The sequence below is a fragment of the Wolffia australiana genome, chromosome 9, assembly GCF_029677425.1.
Source record: "Wolffia australiana isolate 7733 chromosome 9, ASM2967742v1".
Lineage (NCBI taxonomy): Eukaryota > Viridiplantae > Streptophyta > Magnoliopsida > Alismatales > Araceae > Wolffia > Wolffia australiana.
In genome coordinates, this window is record NC_135843.1 from 15195011 (window position 1) to 15199492 (window position 4482).

Here is a 4482-nt window from a genome sequence, read left to right on the forward strand (position 1 = left end):
CCCTTTTCTCTAGAATTGGTTCTTTCTCTCTCTAAACTTTCATCCATACCCATATTTCATACCCTAAAATTTTCATAAAAAACTCCTTAATTTACACTTTCAAATTCCTTCTCAAACTATCTCCACACCATCTATTCATTTTCTCTCTCTATTTCTTCATTTTCTCTCTTTATCCTCACATTTCGACATTTTATCTCGCTGAAAATTTTTATTTCTCCCTCTAAAACATCTTCCTAATTCTATCTAGACCCTCAAGCATTCCCCACTTCAAATCCCAAAAAAATATATTAAAATATCACTTTTATCATTTCAAAAATCAAAATTTCCCTCTTCTAATCGCCACTGAGCGCCACCGTGTGCTGCCGTGCGGTGCTTGTGCGGTGGGGACAACTCTCTGCCCGGCAGTCCGCGCATAGGCAGCAAACACTACCTCTGGGCACAGGGTAGCCCTGTGCGGGACTTAGTCAAATCGGCTAATCCTGACCATTGGGTTAAGCCCAATAAGGTTTAAGACCATTTGGCTAAGTCTTCACTTAGCCAAATTTGGCTGAACCTTAGTGGGCTGACCCACTAATGCCAGCTCTATACAAGCCACACCAGGCCCTCCAACCCATCTGGTCTGCTGCCGCTGACGTCGCCGCCATCGGTGTCATCGCTGCTCTGCCGTCGCCACACCGCTACCCGCCGCCACCGCCACTGCTGCAACTACCGCTGCCACCGCTGCTCTCCACCACCTCCGCCGCTGGCGATCGCTGGAGTAGGTAAATTGCATATTTTTAGTATTAAAAATATTATTATGAAATCAGTAAAAATCAGAAAAAAGTAGAAAAAACTATTTTCTGCATATATAATTCTGAAAAAATTCATATAATCAATTTGCAGTCATTTTAACATCTAAAAAAATTCTAAAAAAATCTAACTCTCATTTGTAATTTTTCTAGTGGTTTTTGGTGTAATATAAATTCCAGAAAATTATAAAAATATTTATTTTTGATTTATTTTGTTAAGAAAAATTAGGAACATTAGTTTAAAAATATTTTTTTGTGTTTTTCTTTGTATTTTGGTGTTAACTCAAATCATAAGAAATTATAGAAGCTACCTAAAAATCTAGAAAAATCCCAAAAATTGTATTTTTACTTTTAAAATCATTGTCTTCACCCCAATCTTGAGAAACAATTCTGAAATTAAATTTCTGCCTCTCTATGGATCAACCCCTTACTTTCCCTACATTAATTATAAAGTATTTGAGTGGAAAATTTTCATTAATATTGTTGGTTAAGTCTAGTGGCGACGACATCAACATATCGATACTGGAAGCACCACCACCGTCAACCAAAGTCAACGCCTCCACTACGGACATGCTGCCATCGTCACCAGACCAATTCAACACACTAGCGTCACACACGTCTCCACGCACGCATGCCCCTGCACGCGTCCTGACACATCGCCAAAGGCAGATCAACAACTACCCCTTGACGTGACATGAACCACATCCCTCTTCTTTATTTTTATTAATTTTATTTTTCTCTTTCCTCCAAGGCCTATATGTATAGGTCATTGTTTCAAGAAACAGTTTGGCAAGTCATAATTCAAGAATTGAGTTTTTGTTAGACTCTTCTTGGAGGACTTTCCCTAGCCTCCCCTATCCCCTTTCTCCTTCATGTTGCCGCGGCTGCGGCCGCCTTCGTCGCCGCCGCCGACTACCGTCTCTCTCACTCGCTTGTCCATCCTCTTCCTCTCTTTTCCTTTCTCCCTTCTTCCTTCGATCTCCCTCCGTCTCTCCTCTTCCAGTGCCGGCCACCCATCCAGGGTAGCCCGCGCCAAGCCCAGCGCCGGCCACCTATCTAGGGTCGCCCGCGCCAAGCCCAGCACCATCCACCCCCTTCAGGGCAGCCCGCGCCAAGCCCAGCACCGGCCACCCATCCAAGGTCGCCCGCGCCAAGCCCAGCGCCGGCCACCCTTCAGGGCCGCCCGCGCCAAGCCCAGCGCCGGCTGCCCCTTTCAGGACCGCCCACGCCAAGCCCAGCACTGGCCGCCCCCCTTCATGGCCGCCCACACCAAGCCCAGCGTTGGTCGTCGCCAGTGGGCCATTCAATGCCCGGAACGCCGAGCCTCGTCACGATCAGAATTACTCGCATCCTCTTCACGCACTCCGGTGTCGAGATACACTTGAACTCTTTGGTGTCGAGTGTTTTTTGTCCAGTGCTCCGCGAAAATTCATCCACCGCCGTCGGATTTGTTTCTAGATTTTCTTGGAATCTTAACAACTAGTGGATTAGGTTTACTCGTGATATTTTCCCGTGACGTGAATTCGGATTTATTGAATTTGGAGCTTGATTTAGTCGCGGTGGTTGAAGACAGTACTCCCGCCCTCGATGAGAAAAGGGATTGCACCACTAGTATTTCACCGGATCTAAGTTTTTGAAGCCGATCGTGTGAATTTTTGTGGTCTGATTTATCCCTCCTACCCTAAGGCCTTCCTGTCTCCATCTACCTTTGTCGTCCAACCTGTCCCTATAGCTTATTGTTCAACTTTCCCCTGAGTCGTCCTGCATCAAAGTCTGAATAAAAACATTGAAATAAAACCCCTGAATTTGGACTTATCACGATCCATATAAAGGTACTTCGTTTTATGGTTTTATCAATGTCGTTATGGTTCTGTTACACGTCTTCTACTGCATGGAATCTTTGTCTTCATCCAGATCTAGGCCTCTAGAACTCAATAGTGGTATCAGAGCCAGGCTCTGCCTTGATTTGGATGAAGAATGATATCAAAATCGTCCAAAACAAAGTGCAAAAGATAGTTTTTGCACTATTTTGGTTCATTTTCGTTCGGAAGCCTCATCTGTTCTGTTATGTGCTCTCTAGAGCTTGAATGTACATTGTTCAATGGGTGAACAGGGTTTGTTTAAGCTGGAACGGGTCCCCGTTCAGCTTGAACGGACGCGTGGCTTCCCCATGGCGGAACGGGCCTCGTTCAGCTTGAACGTGGCCTCCCCATGGCGGAATGGGGCTCCATTCTGCTTGAACAAGACCTCCCCTTGTCGGTGGGGCCCTGTTTGGCCTGAACGGGGCCTCCTCCTCAGGGCGGAATGGGGCCCTGTTTGGCCTGAACGGGGCCTCATCCTCAGGGCAGAACGGGGCCCCATTTTTTCCTGAACGAGGCCTCATCCTCAGGGCAAAACAGGGCGCCGTTTGGCCCGAATGGGCCCGTTCAGCATTGACAGGCCATTGCGGCCCGGCTCATCGGCAGCCCAATGGTGGCTGGAACTGGGACGATTGTGCCGTCAGGTTGCCATGACATCCTAATGTAAAATTGGGCTCTTTTTGGATTTTTTGATCCCTAAAAGTAACTATAAAATATGTGAAAATTTTGGAAAAAATCCAAATATTAAAACATGCATATATTACAATATACAGCTCCTTTATGCATGAATTTTTTGGGCTTACTTATCCTTATCAAATATTTTTCCGACTCAAATCTTAAATGTGCTCAAATTAAGCGTTTGAGTGGAATCATTTGATAATGGAAAAAATAACATGAAACCTGATAACATCCAATATAAATCAATAAGTTGTGCTTTCAAATGCATAAATCGCTGAGAGCATGTAGGTAAGATTGATTAAGGTGATCATCCATAAAAGAGTATTTTATAGTAGAAGTGTTCTACTAACCGACAATATAGCTGATACATAGACAAACCCGTTAACTCAATGTATTTTGAGCATCACTAGAAAATGATGGGTTTTTATACTAAGTGTGATTGACTTTTATCTAAGTGGAAAATTGATACTTTGGTTAGTAACCTAATCATACATTTCATATCTCATTCCATGTTCATTAATACAATGTACCCAACAAACCATTAACATATGACATATAGGTTCCATGAGTGAGCAAGTGCACTTCTTGGTATCTTCTAGAGTAGGAGGTGTAGCTTGTGACCCTACCGGCTAGAGAATTGACAAATTGATTCAGTTAAATTGATTTGGCATTAATAAATCTCTATGATGTTATAATTAATTAATTTAGAATGCCAATAAAGGCCATTGGGCCACAAGCGGCATTAAGTAGATTGATACATCAGCCTAGAGAGACACACAAATTGTCTTTTGGATGTCGAAAGATATACTTAAAGTTTTGAGTTTTATAAAAAATAACCACTTAGTATAAATAGGGGAAGGCTCTATTGAAATTCACCCAAGCCAAAATTGTTCAATGCTCTCGCCCTTCTTCTCCCATATACCCCTTGCTCCTGTCCATTCTCAATGTGATCAGAACGGCGTAGTGATGATGACAAAGGGTGAACGGAACTCGTCAAGGCAAAGGAGAATAATTGAGAGGATTGTGTGGATACTTCTAGAGGCTGCACACATGAGAAGCTCCACACAACTCGTTCAAGGATCAAAGGAAGAGATTTGATGTGCCAATGACCACGTGGACACGTCTAAAGGCTGTACATTTGAGCATCTCAATATGTC